The sequence below is a fragment of the Rhyacophila brunnea genome, unplaced genomic scaffold, assembly GCF_057557595.1.
Source record: "Rhyacophila brunnea isolate RB1 unplaced genomic scaffold, BYU_Rbru_1.0 scaffold_1, whole genome shotgun sequence".
NCBI lineage: Eukaryota > Metazoa > Arthropoda > Insecta > Trichoptera > Rhyacophilidae > Rhyacophila > Rhyacophila brunnea.
In genome coordinates this window covers 23281562-23300562 of record NW_028232751.1, presented here as the reverse complement: position 1 = coordinate 23300562, position 19001 = coordinate 23281562, and the positions used below count along the sequence as shown (strand labels likewise).

At 31.6% G+C, this 19001-nt stretch overlaps 1 long non-coding RNA gene across 1 annotated transcript; it reads left to right on the top strand.

The window, feature by feature from the left end:
- Positions 1-13089: 13089 nt before the first annotated feature.
- Positions 13090-18494, top strand: LOC147079584 (uncharacterized). The gene is made up of 4 exons (XR_015069977.1): positions 13090-13312; positions 13745-13876; positions 15753-15905; positions 16114-18494. It is a non-coding gene; the product is annotated as an uncharacterized LOC147079584 (long non-coding RNA).
- Positions 18495-19001: the final 507 nt, after the last annotated feature.

Sequence of the window (19001 nt, the reverse complement as noted above, 5' to 3'; positions counted from 1 at the left end):
TTTCGCAATTATTGATGTTTGTATTTTTTTATTTTTCGGGATTTCGGCCTTTGGGATTCCGGCCATTCGGGATTTCAGCGTTCGGGATTTCGGTTTACTTACTTAATATTTTGTTTGTAATTTCATACTATCTTAAAATACGCATTTATGCATAATAATATACATGTTTAAGCTTTATAATATTAAGTCGATAAAACGCTGAAATATAATGTTATTTTCATCCTAACATCTAACATTATTTTTAATATTTGTTGTAAATATAAATAAGTACCCATGTATAGACAATAAATTAATTGATTATGCACATCTTTAAGTTTTAACGAGGGAAGAATTATTTTCTTTTAATAAACATCATAAGGCATAATAATTATTCTCAATCTATATTAAAAATGTGTCAAGCGCGAAATGTATAAGGTACAACTGACTTGCTTTTTTACTCCAACAAATTGTAACGTACGTCTATTCCTTTGCGCATTTAATTCAACTGTGTGGCGTCCAATCCTCCCGGAGGCCAATTGGGTCGGCGTCCAATTGGACGGGCGTCCGATTGTACCGGCGGCCAATTACCGGAGGCCAATCGGCGGAGGCCAGTTCGCGGTGCCAAATCGTCCCATTCCCCCTATTACACCTCCAGCCATAAACCACACCAAATGTTAATGTTTGTAGATGTAAGGTGTTTCAAGAAAAGCATGTTGTGGATTTTCCACAACATGCTTTTTGGATTTTCATGTACGTACTTATAATCTCTACGCTCTATAAGATTATAACCATGCAGTATGTATCTATCTCATTTTTTTTTATAAAAATACCTATATAATTTTACGTACTAAAGTTTTTCCCTAAAACTATGACAATGGCTTCAGAATATTCTGCATTTTTGTCTTGGCAGAAAACACTAAATAACCTTTAGTGTAATCAGTACTGCCGAAAAAGACAAAATGTGTTCTGGCAAAAACACTAATTCTTTTTTTTATAAACCAATGTTATAAACAAATAAGAAAATAAACAAAAAAAGAAAATTATTTTATTTTTTACTTTAACCTTCTTAATAAAGTCTTTATTTTAAAGTCATCTTTTTTACGATTACTTAATAAACTCACATGATAGACCATTTCAAACATTTTAAAAACTTCAAAGTCAAATTACTCAAAACTAGTATTCTACAGTTAGTGTGTTCTGCCAGGACAGAAACGATATTATCATCTGAAAGTCAGTCACTAAACTTAATATAGCTTCTTCTAGATATAAATTTATCGAAATGCTAAAGAGTAAATCTCACTCGATAAAGTCTACATTGTTAACGGAAAATTTCTTATATTTATGGTATCTCAGGGATTGTTATCTACTAATCTGCTGTTGAAATATATAGACGTCGTCAACGAATATGTTTAACTCGGATTAAGCAATTCTGATGAAGATGAATTTTAGACTAGCTTATTACGTATCCTTACAGTGTTATGAGTTTGTCTGTAACGGAGTTTCACATTCCTGTCATCTTTAGGCCTCGTGCGTACATTTATTAGACATAAGCAAATCTTGTGGTGAACGATAAGCGATCGTCTGAAATAATATATTTAAGTTCCATGCCTATACATTTGTTATAATAGTAACAGATCGGTTTTTTTAAATAAAATGTTTATCACTTTAATTTAATATTCCATATTCTTTTAGTTGATTCCTGCAACTTCTGCATTGACCGACACCGCTAGTTTCGCATTATCAAGAAACATTTCAGAATTACAAGAGCCATATGATGAAATACAGATTGACGAACAAGACATTAAGAAAGAACTCGGGATATGTTCTGAAACGATTACTAATACAGACGGCATCAGTCACATTTATAAATGTAATCAAATGCAAGCTACTGTCACAAATCCAGGATTATTAGTTACTGCTATAAAGATAGAGAAGAAATCGTTTCATTACGAAAATTTTGTGTGCAGTATTTGTTTTGATTTTTTTCTATCTTTATATTTATTAAAACTTCACAAAGTCGTTCATAAAATTGCAATAATGAAAAAGAAGAATAAATATGTAGGACGATTGAAATCCACCAGTCACTTAAGCGTGCGATCTTATTCCACTAAACTACACAAAATGGCGCTCTCTGCTGAAAAGCCATTTAAATGTGATCAGTGTAATTACTCAACTGCACGATCTGGTGATATGAAAATACACAAAATGACTCATTCTGGTGAAAAACCATTTAAATGTGACCATTGTGATTATTCTTGTACACAATCAGTTAATATGAAAACACACAAAATGACTCATTCTGGTGAAAAGCCATTTAAATGTGTTTAATGTGATTTTTCTTGTACACAATCCGGTACGATGAAAAAACACAAAATGATTCATTCTGGTGAAAAGCCATTTAAATGTGACCATTGTGATTACTCTTGTATACAATCTGGTACGATGAAATCACACAAAATAACTCATTCTGGTGAAAAACCATTTAAATGTGACCAGTGTGATTATTCTTGTATACAATCCGGTACGATGAAAAAACACAAAATGTCTCATTCTGGTGAAAGGCCATATCAATGTGACCAATGTGATTACTCTTGTATACAATCCCGTACGATGAAAAGACACAAAATGACTCATTCTGGTGAAAAACCAATTAAGTGTGACCAGTGTGATTACTCTTGTATTCAATCCGGTACGATGAAAAAACACAAAATGTCTCATTCTGGTGAAAGGCCATATCAATGTGACCAATGTGATTACTCTTGTATAGAATCCCGTACGATGAAAAGACACAAAATGACTCATTCTGGTGAAAAACCAATTAAGTGTGACCAGTGTGATTACTCTTGTATTCAATCTGGTACGATGAAATCACACAAAATGATTCATTCTGGTGAAAAACCATTTAAATGTGACTAGTGTGATTATTCTTGTATACAATCAGGTCATTTGAAAATACACAAAATGACCCATTCTGGTGAAAAGCCATTTAAATGTGACCTATGTAATTACTCATGTACAGCAACTAGTTTGTTGAAAATATACAAAATGTCTCATTCTGGTGAAAGGCCATATCAATGTGACCAATGTGATTACTCTTGTATACGATCCCGTACGATGAAAAGACACAAAATGACTCATTCTGCTGAAAAGCCATTTACATGTGACTAACTTTTTACGTACCCTCAACTCTTCTCTCTAAGTATATCTCGTAAATGAAAATAAATTGCCCTCTGTTTAATTCATCGACACCCTAAGTTACTAATTATATACTATTGTTAAGAATATTCGATCGGTGTGATCTCGACAATTCCAATGTACATACTCACTATTATATTATTGCTCAACCCTAATTTATCCACCCTATCTAGCTATGTTACTACACACATATAAACCCTTTTTATGAACTAAGCGTCACCATTATTACTTACTTATTACTTCATAATATAATAAATGATTCAACATTCATTCAACTTGGACCGATCAACTTGTTCAAATTACTTGACTCTTTGAGTTATTTCACTGCGGATTGAACCCTCCAGAGTTCTTTTCCTTTTATTTACAACATGTAACTGTATAACATGACGTGTAAACATCACTGACGATTAACATCTACCGAGTCTTATTACTGACATAAATCTTCCACTGGACCACGTGAAGGATCAAGACCCGTTGGTAAGGATTTCCGGTGCCGAAAACATAACAATGTAATTACTATTGTATAACATCCGATGAGATGAAATTATCCAAAATTATCCATTCTAGTAAAAAGTGATTTAATTGTTATCGAATAAAAAACCTTCTCGTATATTTTAAAGTAACATATGTAATTACTCTTGTATAACAACTACTGCGATGAAATTATACAGAGTGACTCATTCTGGTGAAAAATGGTTTTATTTCTTAAATGGTCACCTGTTATTTGTCTCTGTCCTTGGGAGCTTAGGGCTGAGTTGCGCCTTGGTTGCTTTAATCCTTCCTCTTCCTTATGCGTATGTTTTCTGGTTTTAGATCTCCACGAGCTTTGAGCCGTGCACTGATAAATTTAGAAGGTATCTTTGAATACAATTTGTCATATTTAACTTCACGTTTCCTTTCCTGCGTAACGCCAATGGGGCTGAGTTTTTATTACTCGTTGATTTAAATCTAAATACTCATCTGCTTTAGTATAACTCAACTTCCGTTTGATTAATTCTTACTTCAATTCTTCTAAACCTAACAGAGTACACAAAATGACTCACTGGGAATAATCCATTTAAATGTGATGATTGGAATTGCTCATGTGCACGTCCCGATAACATGACATCACACAAAATGACTCACTTCGGCGAAAAACTATTTAAATGTGATCAATGTAATTACTCATGCATACAATCATACCATATGAAGTCACACAAACTTACTCATTCTGGTGAAAAGCCATTTAAATATGACGAATATAATTTCAGATGCGCACGATCTGATAATCTGAAACTACACAAATTGACTCATGCTGGTGAAAAGCTTTTTAATTGTAATCAGTGCAACTATTCATGCATACAACTCGTTCACTTGAAATCACACAAAATGACTCATTTTGCTAGAAAATCATTTTAATTTATTAAATGTACTCTCTAATTATCTGGTTATATGACATTATACAAAATTACCCTTTATTTGAAAGTGATATAATATTATATTTTACACCTTTTCTTAAGATATGAATTCGAATTAGGTAATTAAGTCAATTTCTGTACCTGTGTGTTACTATGTTTTCATAATTCTATATATCCCATTGAACGTTATGATGAATCTTGAATAAATATTTGGACTTAGAAATTTAATTGGGTGCAAATATAAATTATTTTACATTAAATGAAGTAATATTAATGAAACGTGTATGTATAATTAATTATACATCAGTGCAATCCCTAATTGACTTAAGGAGGCACGTGCACCGCGTAGGTCAAAATGGAGCTTTAATGGTGTTTTCAAAGCATGATCCTGGACATTCCTTAAACGTTGTAAATAATCTATTTATTGAAACGTGTATGTATAAATAAACATCAGTGCAATCCCTAGGAAAAGTGCCGCTTAAGTGAACTTAACAACATAAATATAATAATTATAAGTACCTACGTAATTGTTGGCCGATAGAATTCATTTTCAAAATAATTATGTATCTCATTGTCACAATATATCCATAGGCACGAATGTGCCTTTTTGAGAAATTTTACTTAGGTGTTTGGATATGCTAGGAAAAATTAGCCAAATACCAGAAGTGCTACAGTATCCATAGATGGCTTACTTTTTACGAAATTCCGTAGATACTAAATACAAATTTGCCTAAGAATTCTTGTCAAAAAATAAACAATGTTTTATTGTATATTCCAGACAATTAATAGACAAGATCACAAATAAACAATATCTGTAAAAGATCAAATTTTTAAGGCTCATCCTAAAATAAGCTAATGAATCCACAAAAATGTTTAACGGCCACGTGCTCCGGGTACGTCAAAATGGAGCTTTTATGCTATTTTCAAAGCATGATCCTGAACATTTCTTAAACGTTGTAGATAATCTATTTATATAATTTTGAAGCCTTATTATCCTTTATATTTATTTTAAACATTTGATGACTGCATAAAGTATTTTTATTATATAAAATAGTATTCTTTTAAACCTCTCGCTCTAATGTTATAGAATATAGTCATATTTCGGTACATGCATGTGCAGTGGTGTTAATATTTTTTAGAATTTTATAGTGACATATTTACGATAAAACATTATATTTAATAATCTTTGTGATCCCAAATTTGACAAAAATAAGGCATCTTTTTATTAAAAAATGGGCACGATTAACACATTTTAAGATAAGTAATTCTAAAGATACTGTTTATAAGCTATGTTTTTGACCATTCAAATGTGATAAACATCCTACGAATAATGTTTGCTTTATACAGCGCTCGGAATGGAGCGGAACGCCCCGGAGCGCCGTTCCGGTTCGTGAATTCCTCGACAATTCCGTTCCGTCTCGTGGAATCCTCGAATCTACCGTTCCTTCTCGTGAAATCCTGATAGCGAGATGTCTCGTAAAATTTTCGAGCCTCATCAGACTATTTAATATGGCGTTTCGCTTCAGAATGTGTTGAAATTGAGGAATATGAATTAGTAAAAAAAAATCTTTCTATTAAACAATGATTTTACTTGTTGACTACCCCTGTTAATACTTCGTACATGTCGATACAAAAAGGTGCCACAGTAAGCCAAATTTCTTCTTAGAAATGCATCTAGGTATATTTTTTCCTAACAATGCATTTCTAGACAACCCATGTGTCTGATAATAAAAAATACAGTTTTTATTGAAGAAAAAACCCTTACATTTATTGCTCTCTTCCGTTTTCTTTAAGACAACATGAGATAATAGTACCTACTTATAGGTATTATTCTATTATATAGTAATATTTTTGGTTGAAGTCAAAATCACAGAATACATCATTTATTTAGGGTACCTACTACTAATAACGATAATAACGTAAAATTATTACGTACCTAATAATTGTAATACACACTGGTAGGTACGGTTTGATTTTCAATTAAAACACATGAAATATCTACATAACATTATTGTGAAAAATAGTTAATTTGTTAATTAAAGTTTTATGAATAATTAAATTACCTCAGTGTAGGTATCTACCAAGGCTTGGATTTTCGACCCTTTGGTATCAAACGCGGAGCTTAGCTGACTTGGATAAGACTGGTAAGAGTGTAAATCGCAGGTTCCCAAACAGTTTTTATTTTGAGTACATTCGTAATCAATATGGGAGTGGAAGTCACAATGTTTTATGGAGTGAAATGAATGAGAGAAACAAAATCATAACTGTCCGATTGACGATGGCGCAAAATATAGGATATAGTATAGCTAACTTTACATAGGTAGGTTTGACGCATTAATAGTTTTGACAATACATCACAAGACAATCATCGAGGCCGTACATTAGTCGACCTGTTGATGTTGGTGTTCACCAACTATGCCCTTTTTATGGATTTTAGGGTCTCTCATATTGTCCGAATTATTGCGTCAATAAAACAAAAGCAAACGCGCGCTGACCGCCCGTCATCCAGGCAAACAATAGTGATTTATTGCAGACAGCTTGCATTTATTTTACTTGCATTGTTTGTAAAGTTTTTGTACTTAACTTACAAAATTTTGAACAAAAATAAAGCACTTATTTGGTCATTTTTAAAGGATGACATATGTCCCAAAGTTAATACGTATCTTCTATCTCTCTGAACTGGTCGCATTATTTCCTTGTAATTTAATATTTCCTATAATCAATCTCAATACAAAATATTTTTAACGTAGATATAATATAACATAAGTGACAATAAAATATCATCCAAATGTTTTTGATGATAAAATTAATATTAATATTGATACGTTTGAAAATTAAAAGCGTATACCTATTTCTCGTTGATATATATTCGTGTTTTTTGCTTGACTTTTTTTATTATTATTTTATATATCATCTTACCTACAAATCCGTTTATTAAGAAATATCTGTTATCTTAGTGTAAATTATTATTGATTGTACGGTACTTGGTGTAGTGAAATATTAGTGTCGTGTCATATAATTACCAAGTATCTATAATATACCGACCACAAGATAAATTAAGTGCTTCAATAGTGGAACTAAAATAAAAAAAAAATTATAATATTTTTATTTTATTGCGGTTTAGTTTTGTGTTACCTACCCAGTAAAAATCTCAAAATTACTATGCCTGTGGTGAGTTTCGTATTTTATTTTGTAAAGAGTTCATAAAAATGGTTATCTTTATCGCTCCAAATATAAAGTAGACATATTTGCATACATATTATAAATGAAAACTTATCGAATTACCTTCAGGTTCTTAATATTTCACTAGGTAGTTTTGGGGTTGATAATGCTATTGAAACCACCATTCGTATTTTGTATTCTTGATTATATATTAATTGATCCTGGTCCAATTATTAAGTATCGTTATAGCCATATATGAAAAGATTTGTGCTTAATTAGGAATCCCAATGAGCCAAGGAAAATCAATGCCAATCGAATCGAGTAGAGATAATAACTAGGTAGATCTGTGCATATCAGTCAAAATGAAAATATGCACTAGGAAAACAATTTTATTTATAACACGAATTATAGAGGATAGAAGGATAATGGAGAGTAAAAATTAACACAAACCAATTAATGGTGAGGCGGAAATACATAATATTATGTCATATGGAGACGTTAAATTTTCCTCATATTACTAGTAGGTATATTAAAACAAAATAGTAGAAGTGCGACATCTTTATAATACAATCCAACGAAACCGAGTTTTCAAAATATTCAATCATCAATAATATGTAATTATTGTTGATTTTTTTACTGCAAAACGAGTGTAAAATAACGCACTATTAAAATGTATTAGTAAATATTTCAGTTATGAATGTACATGAATTTCTCCAAAAATATTACGTAAATGTCTAGTGTACAGTGTAACAAAAATGTAATTCTGTATTATTAATAATGTAACTATTTATGCCTGTAGTTAAAAAAATGTATGTATACTTTTGTGAACCATTGTAAAGCAGAATAGCCTTTCATTCAGAGAAGAGCTCAATTGCTTCCAAATAAAGAAAAAAAAATGTATGAGTTGTTCAAGCATTCTGACGCATTCACATTATAGCATACCTTGGACTCCCAACTGTCCAATTTCATTTGAAATAGTTAGGTAGGTACAATAATGATTGACACTATTGGAAAAAAGAGGTTGCGTGCCATGTAGATAAACATTTATTTATGTACTTATATATTTTTTTGGAATTATTAACAACGTCCTTGCTTTTTCGTACAAGTTGGTTGTTAGTAATTTTGAACAATCACAAACACCCAGGCTTTGAGAAAAACAAATTAATATTGTGTCCTCACCGGGTCAAACCATAGATAAGGGTCAAACCCAGAGCTCTCGAGTGGAAGGCCAGCGCCTTACGCACTACATCACGAGAGCCTTATAAATATTTATAATTGCTGATTGAAAATTTAGAGATATTTTACATCATAGGTATTATGATAAAATTATATGTGTGGGTATTTATATTATATTTGATTATATATTGATATTTATATTTAAATTATATTGTGTGGGTAGGTAATTAAATCACGATATGAATAATATGATTGACGGTCCTAAAATATTAAGGGCCATATTTTCTTTAGTGATGCCATAGAGCAGTCACGTCTTGAAGGGTAGGTAGGTAATCCACTGTTTAGGTGTTCCATACGCAAACAGACAATGAATAAAAAGAGGATAATATAATTTTTCGAACAACTATTTCGTGGGAAAAAAAATTCGCCTGCGATATATTTATATTATTTGTTATTTGATTTGTCCTACAAAGGCCTATAATATAGTATAGGCTGTTCGGACTTCAGATGTGCCCCAAATTTGCAATTGTTTACCCTTTCAAGCAGGGCTGAATTTACCAAAGGGCTACAGGTCCGGGACCCTAATTTAGTAGGTCTAAAATAATTTGAAATCACAAAAGAACCTTGCAGCAAAAGAATACGCAAATGTACGAGCTTCTAGAATTTTGAAGATAAGAGCCCAATTATAAGAACATTAATGACAAATAAGTGATTTTGCAAAAAAATGAGTAGGTATTTTTTTAAAAAACTACATTTATGGTATTGAGGGGGAGGGGGTAATGTGTAGGCGCAGGGCCCCTTCAAGCGTAAATGAAACCCTGATTACTAGGCTTATCGCCCTTATGATATCCGAAAAATATCTAACCCAATTTGATATTTTTTGATTATTCAGCGCTCCGGCTCGTAAGATTTTCTATTTCGAGCACTGGCTTTATAATAATTATTGACCTTAGAATAAGGCAGTACTTTTTTGAAATACGCCATTTCTATTGGCATTTCCCAGTGGCTAAGCTACAACATACGGCCGTCGCCATAAATTTACAAACGATAAATGAAGTATGGAGTAAGATCATGTTAACGCGCGTACATACACCTAACCGTTTTTTTTTTTTAGAAACGCGTGTGGCGTATTTCAAAAAAATACTACCTCATTCTTAGGTCAATAATTATTATAAAGCAATCATTATTCGTAGGATGTTTATGACATTTGAATGGTCAAAGACATAGCTCATAATTAATATCTTTAGAATTATCTTCAAATGTGTTAATCGTGCCAATTTTTTTTATAATAAAAATGCCTATTTCTTGTCAAATTTGGGATCACAAACATTATAAAATATATTTTTTTATCGTAAATATATCACTATAATATAATGTTAACATTAATTTTACTAATGGTTTTGTAAATTTGTTTAAAAATTAATAAGTCTAAAAAATTTTAACACCACTGCACATGGATGTACCTACTGAAATATGACTATATTCTAAAACATTAGAGCGAGAGGTATAAAAGAATATTATTTTATGTAATAAAAATACTTTACGCAGTCATCAAAAATGTTTAAAATAAATATAAAGGATAAGAAGGCTTCAAAATTTTATAAATAGATTAGATACCTACCTATCTAAAACGTTTAAGGAATGTCCACGGTTATGCTCTGAATATACCATAAAAGCTCCATTTTGACCTACTCTGAGCGTTTGGCCGTTAATAGCATTGGTATAGGTACGTAATTATTATGTCAGACCAAGAATTTATTTTCATTTATTTATATTTTGTAAGGGAGAGTCTAAACCACAAACTGTGTTAAATCATCCCGGAATGATCAGGTTTTATATTACCTAACGAAATTTATCAATTTAATTTGTTCGATTGTCGTCTAAGTCACAATATCTCACTGTCGACATTAAAACAATCAAACAAGTGGGCAATTATGAAAAGCTTTAGTCAAAAGTAGGGACTCACCTAACTTTTAAAATTTTTTGTCATACCTACCTATAAATCTTAAAGGTAAATGAACTAAATGGCTACCTATTTATGAAGCATTATTTATATTTTGTACATTTAAAATAAATGAATACGACAGTTTGTTAAATTTGTGTTATTGTAGACGACGTTAGTTTAGAAGTTGACGTTTCAATAAATTTGTTGCTGTTTTAAAGACTATATGTCATTGAATTAATTTTAAGTACAAGCCACACAAATTAGTCGTCAGTAAAGCGTTTCCGTGGACATTCTGCCAAACGGTCCCAAATCCAACAAATCAAACAATTCCATTTGATTTATTCAATTCAGGTTGAATGATACGAACCTAGAGAGTAAAGTACCTACCTACCTATGTTGGTAAACAATTTATGTCTATTTAGGCGAAAGCTTCCATCCAATGAAGTGGGTTTCGGCTGCTAAACGATTCACTCTCTATCTGACTTCTGTTGTTCAGAAGTGGTCTGACGTTTGATACTAAACCATTACTGACGGTCAGAGAATAGTTTGATTTTCGCAGGAACAGTGAACCAAACGTTAAATCTCAAACTGTATCCGGTTTACTTTCTACGCATGCAATTGGTTGTACTTATATTGTCGATGGTCAAACGGTTGGAAACATCACTGGAAGCAGTGTTGCCAACCGTACTATAATTATAGTATTTCTACTATAATTTTCGTCTGCGTACTATGTACGTTATAAAACAGGTATACTACGCCCAAAATACTATAATTTTTAGAAATCTGGAAAAAAGTTGCCAACAGTTGTTAGAAGAAAAACAACGACAAAATAATCCACGAGAAGCAATAAAAAAATAATCACCATGTCTAAAAAAAGGTGACGTTAATTACTTAACACAGCGATTTCCAAGCTGGGATGCGCGGAGTTTTGCAAAGAGAAGCGCGAAAAGTTTAACACAATTAATGTAGCCACAGGTTTACAGTTAGCAAATGTGTGCATAGTTTATAAAACGGTCGCTAGTTATAAACTACACACAAAACAGTCCTATAACAGGTTGTTTCCAAACCTTTCTGCAAATATGGAGACTAATTTTATAATCCCTCACTTCTATACTATTGTGAAGCGCAATGGCTATCTCGTAAAAAAATGAAATAAAAGGGTCAAATTAATCATAATGTCGAAATTTGAGGCAAATTTGTTTAGGAACGATAATTTTGTTGTAAAACTTGTCTATTTGGTTAAAATTTAAAAAAAATTGAGTGAATAAATCAAGCTTAGGACCACTAATGCATTCACTGGTTAAAAACAACAAAGTGAAGACATTCATAAAAATTGGAGCTTAGGAAATCAAAATGACAAAAAAAGTTTGCCATGTCTCCATTATTTTTAAATGCTTTCTACGCCAGAGTTCTTGGTTAGTTTGCTAATACACTTTTCACATTATTTTATTAATAGCGCTGCTTTGTTTCGGAGCTATTAAATATGTGGTTGAAAAATCATGGCCCGGGGGTTTGCTTCGGGATGTGGGATCCTTGATAGAATCCATTTGTCAATGAACAAAGATAAATTTGGATTGACTACTATTGAAATTGATTGTGCTAATAAACAAGCTCTTTCGTCAAAAATTAATGTAATGTAAGTAGTAAAACCTTGTTTATTTTGTTTTCATTTTTGTATTAGTAAGTAGGTAATTTGTTGACTATTTAAAAAGGTGTCTATATTATTTAATGAAATAAGGGGGGAGGGGGAGGCGCCTAGATAAGATTTTTTTTAAAGGGAGGCGTAGTAACATAAAGTTTGGAAACCATTGACTTAACATTTGAATTTTGTCTAAAAAAATAAGACGTTAATTACCCCACGTTTAATTTTTGTGAAAATGCAGAAAATTATTGGTCACTCCACGATGGCCGCGTGGCTTAAGGGGCCGTCTATAGTGTCGAGGGTCCCAGGTTCGAATCCTGGGTCTGGCAAGTACACAAATTGTTTTTCAATTTGTGTATGAGTCTGAGTATGGACCTAATAGGTTGAGCAAGTGGCTGACATCAATTTCTCGTAAAAACAAAATTTGTTAATACAAATCTCCACTCCGTGGAGGCCCATATGATCCTATTAGGACGGACATGGTCAAAAGAAAGAACGCGTACTATATTTTTTGCCGAAATACTATAATTTTGAAGGCACTGTACTATAATTCCACTTTCAAAATATGGCAACACTGACTGGAAGGCACCTTTAGTCAATTGTCTATTATCACGTCTGTCAATCTAATTCCTACTCTAGTGAAATTTGGCGTCAATTAAACTTCGTAAAATGGATGTAAAACGCGAACTCGATGATTTTCAATCTGACGCAGAAGTGCAACAATGGTTTGATGTGCCAATAATCCAACCTAACAATCTGTTTACAAACATTTGTATGAAGCAAGAGAATGATTACGATGTCAACAGCACTATTGAGGTTAGGTTTTCCAAACTTATTAATCATTGTAAGATTGTGTTTATTCTACGTTTAAGTGGTTTCTTACTGATGCAAATAAAACAGTTGGGTGACATATTGAACTCTATCTACTAGCTGAAACATAGCATGTTTTATTATAAATTTTATTTATTAAATCATACTTCGTTGTATTGATACTTTATATCGATTATTTTACTAGGTATCTAGGTACCTTACTACAGGTTCTGCGTCTCTGTGGCCGCTGGTTAACTACTTTCATTCATCTGAAGACAACTTTACTGTTGAACGTTTATTAATATTTTGAAGACAGTATCGAACTGTGATACCTAATCTGTCACATAGAACATAAACGACCGTGTGTTTGCGCCCAACGCATAATATTAATGTAGGTGTAAACACGTATTATAAAATACCTACTGCCTTGTTTTTCAGTGCCCTGTAACCAGCCTTGCTGGTATTAAATTTGAGATTGATTCTCCCAGAGTTGATTTTGAAGAAGAATTTGTCGAAGACAGTGATCCGCAACCTAGTTGCTCATCTTCAAAATACGAGCCAATATATCAGGTGTTTACCTACTTATACAATATTTTATTATTATTTTAAATAGGTAGATGATATTATGCGATTATCTACATATACAATTAGGTACTCGAAAATATCTTGGATAACACACTAATTTCTTTTTTAAACACCAATTTGTTTTTTCACTTTACACTTGACACTTTCACTTTGGTTTTTGAAGTCCCGAACTTACTTTTAAATTTAAATCGAGCACAATATTTTTATTCAGTACATACATAATCATATAACTTTATAACCTTAAAAAAACGATTCTTATATTTTATTGTTAATAGTTATGTATGTTTCTTCTTCTTCTCTTATATTTTAAGGTATATCTCTATTAATACTCAGTATATATCAGTGGCGAAGGGTGAGTTTTAGAAAGAGGTCGACTGTGGAGATCAGAGAAAAAGAGCACACTTGTCAGGTATACTTACACAAAATTTGAAGATAATACATACGATATAACTACTGATGAATAATATCTGCACACTAATAAATGACAACGGCACACTGAATCGTTGAAATTTCAATAGCTCACTGACGGTATAAAATTGAGCGATGAGTTTAAATTATGTATTTTCATAAATATTCATACACGTAACATAGGTACGCCCAAAAATATGTCATCATTGGCTTTGAAAAAAGCCGTTGTCATTTTGCCATTCAAAACACGTAAGATATTTCAGTACGTAATTAATATAAAGGCTTACTCTATGATCATTTCACATGTTTTACCACTGAATTTGTCAAATTATTTAAATCACTTATGCCAGAAGAATTCCACGCAGACTTTTCTTTGGCAAACAACAAACATGGCTAACAATAAAGTTTATTTAATTGACAACTGCCAGTCAAAAACGAATATTTATCATATAAATTGTTGTGAAAATTCTAATATAAGTTTTTTTGCTGTATGCAAATCTAAATGAACCGTTGACCTTCCAGCTTTGATAATTTCTGGTTTTTGGACAAACGTCAAACTCGAAAACGATATTTTAATATTTGGTTTTTACTATAACTACGAAAACTAGACATTTTTACAAATAATTATATATTTAAAGCACTGACGAATGACTTAGGGTACAAAATAAGATAATCTATCAACTTTCAAAACACAGTAAATCACTGAATTTTGTCTTTCAAAATAAACTTTACCACCGTGTGATAATGACAATATGACTGAATTAAAATGATATAAATTATGTTTGTCTATGACTGAAATAATCTAAATAATAATCACAAGTTTTTTTCATTTAATCACAATTATTTTTAAAAACAATTAAAAAATATATCTAATCATCTTATTTAATTATTATTTGCTTAAAGCAGCAGGCATAGACAATAAAATTTGCATAAAGAGTAGTAAGCGGTCTCTCAGGCGCTTAACAAACCAGACCAAATTAGTAGACTTGCCTGAAGAGATGTGTCATCATAAGTATAGATAGTCAATATTTTGGATTATCATGTTCAGAATCATTCATTCAAAGAAAAAAAAGCAGATGTCGCTACTCGCATTGTAATTATTTATTTGATTCTAAACTTGACTAATTTTTTAAACAGTCGACATTCCAAATTCAAATTCTGACCGTAATTTAAATTTAAAATAATTACATGAAGATATAGTTTTCTTAGAAGGTAGGCTTTAAATAATCGGTTAGTATGGACCCATTGCCACTGGTATACCTATTTAAATTTGTAATAATGTGTTTTCTTCTTTTATATTCTTAGATTATATATATATTATTTTATTATTATTATATATAGATTATAGATATATATTCTTAGACGTTATATTACACTATAATTACGAGTATTATATCGTCATAAGAAGATACTGTTAAGCTTTTTTATTTATAAAATTAATGTATTTTTATAGATACCATCAAAATGCCTGACCACTGTAAAACTGGAGACTGATTTTGAACCGGTTCACTTAAAGAATGAGATTGTTCGAGAGGATGTAGAGCAAATCAATTATGATTACCCTCAACCTAGTTGCTCGTATTCCGAATGCAACCAAGGAAATCAGGTATAATATGACAATCTATTCTTTTAAAATAATCTACTAAAATGCTGACATAACGTATCAACATACACTTCTTACTCTAAATTCGATCCTTCCAAAATGTCAAGATTTCTACATTATCTTTAGATGTTTGATTTTCTAATTAATGTTCTCTCTTATACCTATATCGTTTGCCTATATAATGTTAATTCGATACTTAACCTTCTTTAAGTTGATTCCTGCAACCACTGCCGTGACCTATTTTGGTAGTCTCGGATTGTCAGATAGAATCAAACTAAAAGAGGTACACGATGAAATACAGATCGACGAGCAAGATATTAAAAAAGAATTGAGGATAATATATGAAACCAATACAAATATAGTCAGTCGCACTGCTAAACGTAGGCATATACAATCTAACGTCACAGATTCCAGATTATTAGTGGCTATTATAAAGTTGGAGAAAAAATCTTTTAATAACGAAAATTTTGTGTGCAGTTTTTGTTTTGATTTTTTTGCATCATTATCTATATTAACGCTTCATAAAGCGTTTCATAAAAAAATAAATCCGGAAAAGACGGAAAATTGCTTAAACATTCAAACTGAATTAAATAATCAAAACAAAATGAACAAAAATACTTGTATAAAACGATTTAATTGTGAGCACTGCAATTACTCTTGTAATCAATCTTCTAATATGAAAAAACACAAGATGACTCATTCCGGTGAAAAGCCATTTAATTGTGAACACTGTAATTACTCTTGTATAACATCTCGTAATATGAAAATACACAAAATGACTCATTCTGGTGAAAAACCATTTAAATGTGACCAATGTAATTATTCTTGCATAACATCTCGTAATATGAAATTACACAAAATGACTCATTCTGGTGAAAGGCCATTTAAATGTGACCAATGTACTTACGCTTGTATAACATCTGGTAAGATGAAATTACATAAAATGACTCACTCTGGTGAAAAGCCATTGAAATGTGACCAGTGTGACTACTCATGTTCAACATCTAAAAACTTGAAATTACACAAAATGACTCATTCCGGTGAAAGGCCTTTTAAATGTGACCAATGTACTTACTCTTGTAAAACTTCTGGTGATATGAAAATACACAAAATGACTCACTCTGGTAAAAAACCATTCAAATGTGATCAATGTAATCACTCATGTATAACATCTGGTAATCTAAAAGCACACAAAATGACTCATTCTGACGTAAGGCCATTTAAATGTGATCGGTGTAATTACTCTTCGAAAACATCTGATACGATTAAATTACACAAAATGACTCATTCTGGCGAAAAGCCTTTTAAATGTGACCAATGTGATTACTCCTCTATTAAATCCAGTACGATGAAAACACACAAAATGACTCATTCTGGTGAAAAGCCATTTAAATGTGACCAGTGTAATTATTCTTCTAATACATCTAATCAAATGAAAATACACAAAATGACACATTCTGATGAAAAGCCATTTAAATGTGGCCAGTGTATTTACGCATGTAACAGATTTAGTTTGTTGAAATTACACAAAATGAGTCATTCTGGTGAAAAGCCATTTAAATGTGACCAATGTAATTACTCTTCTAAAACATCTAATAACATGAAAATACACAAAATGACACATTCTGGTGAAAAGCCATTTAAATGTGACCAATGTCACTACTCGTGTTTAAAATCTGGTAACATGAAAGTACACAAATTAACTCACTCAGTTATTTAAAAGTGTACAATGTGATTATATATGTTGAGCATCTGGTAAGATGAAATTACATAAAATGATTCATTCTGGTGAATAGCCATTAAAATGTGCAAATGTTATTTCTCCTGTGTCTGATTCGATGATAAATCAGAAAATTTAAAATTTTCGTGAAAAGCCATTTAATTGTGATTAGTTTCATTATTCATGTGCTAAATCTGGTGCGATGAAAATATACAAAATGACTCACTGGTGAAAAACGGTTTAACTGTGATGTTATTAGCGTCTTGTGTATAACGTCCGTTAACATGAAATCAGATAACTTTACACATTCGGATGAAAAGTTTAATTGTAACGAATGTACAGTAAAAACAAATCAATGATTCGGTTGGTCGATGGTGTACATGCGGATGGCGGATGAGAGGATACCTACAGAATGTCTCAAAATGTTACTAGATTTTATAATGTTTTTGTGCGTATTAATTAAACAACATTGATTCAAAATTTATAACGATTTATTGATAAAAACGTTTTGTGACGATATCCATTTTTTCCCATCAAGAGTCGTTTGTCTTCTTACACCGGAAACCCAGCGATTTTATAATCCCACGTATCAACGACAATGAAATTTGTATCAATTTTTAATTGTTTATTCAATGTCGCCGGTAATACTTTTTTTCTTTATGGAAATTGTCGATCTTTCTTCTCATAATAACTTTTTCGAAATCATCGATGTTGATTTTGGTATAAATCGCTTTCCACTTTTTTTTTGGTGAAGAGAAAGCGGACTACTCCATTTTTGGGGAGTTAGCTTAAGTGCTTTTGCAACCCTTTTCGTTAAATTTATCTTATTATTAATGTCTGTATCTTTATTTTCTGCGTCCCAATACCCGTACAAATTAAAAATGAGTTCTTTAGATTGGCCAGAAAGCGGTATGCCGCACCCTAGTTTTATTTTTTTGACTTCTGTAATTTAAAAAAAAATACGATACCAAAAAAGAAGTTTCAAAACTTTAAAACAATACTTTTTGTATTTTTGACCAGGGTGTACTTTTGAGTTTAAACGAGACGTGCCGTCAGTTCAAGGGTCAGAGCCGTCTAAATACCCTTCAGCCGATGTGTGCGTATTCGTGTATCCACGAACCGAATCATTGTTTTGTTTTTACTGTACTCATGTATATTAACTGTTGGATGAAGGCACACAAACTATCTCATATTGACTCAAATAACTTTATGACATTTTTATTATGTCGTCGTCTTACTATAGAATCTGTAGTATTCATGTGTCTTAATTTAGTCCAGAACTTTACCATATATCAACGATCAGTTAACCAGAGTCAATTTAAATTCTTTACGTATGGCATCAACGATATAACATGGATATTGAAACGTTATGGTATTGT